Here is a 1,001-nt window from a genome sequence, read left to right on the forward strand (position 1 = left end):
CAATGTAGCAGTAAATCTTGATTTTTGATTTTGTTTTGATACATTTTAAAACTATTTATAACTAGAAGCACTYGGAGAGTGCAAATCTCCACCAAGGCCAATTTCCCCCATCCTGCAATAGAGTTAATGCGCAAAAGGAGAGATGGAAACACATTTGCTGAATAAGTTCTGACGTAGCGAACATTAAGCAGGCAGTATGAATGGGATTTCTTCCCGGTGGTGTCCAACGTGAAAAAAAAGTCAGAGACTCGTCACCTGACGTTATATATCCACAAACTGGTGCCGGATTAAGCTCCAAAGTTTTCATCAGTCAGATTCCACCATATAAAACGTCTGTTTTATCCCCTTTTATGAGTTTTTAGTCGTTTGAATATCTTTCTAAACTGCTTCCTGGTACAATCGACTGAGCATCTGAGCGCTTTTAGCACAAACAAACACTCCCATGAACTTCTGACCAATCACACAGTAAAGTTCTTATGTGGAGGCGGTACCTCACATGGTTGATCAGCTGTTCCCACTGTCTGGTACCAGTCCAGTGTAACACTGGTACGGCTCAGCTGAAGCAGGACCCTCCCCCTGCTGTCGGTGTCTTCTCAGTTATTCCCTTAATGTGAAAGAATCACATTTCTTTTTCTACGTCTGCAGACAGCAACATCGCCAAAACTAGTTCATAACAGAATAACCACAACGTTCCTGATAGTAAACATCCTGGAGGTGTAGTCCCAGCAAGTTTGTGACTTCTACTTCCTGTTTCCCACAGGCATGCGTCTGACGTAATGACACTTTGCGTAACCTGACTGATTCACTTGAATTAAAAGAAAAATTCCTGTATCTGCATCGTGATTCAGAACATCAACAAAATTTAGTGGTGTGTTCCTTTGGCCAATGCCCACATGTGGTAAAAATGTCATGGCAATCCGTCCACATGTTTTTGAGTAATTTTGTCCACAGACAGACAGACAGACAGACAGACAGACAGACAGACAGACAGACAGACAGAC

The sequence above is a fragment of the Austrofundulus limnaeus genome, unplaced genomic scaffold, assembly GCF_001266775.1.
Source record: "Austrofundulus limnaeus strain Quisiro unplaced genomic scaffold, Austrofundulus_limnaeus-1.0 Scaffold644, whole genome shotgun sequence".
Classification (NCBI taxonomy): domain Eukaryota; kingdom Metazoa; phylum Chordata; class Actinopteri; order Cyprinodontiformes; family Rivulidae; genus Austrofundulus; species Austrofundulus limnaeus.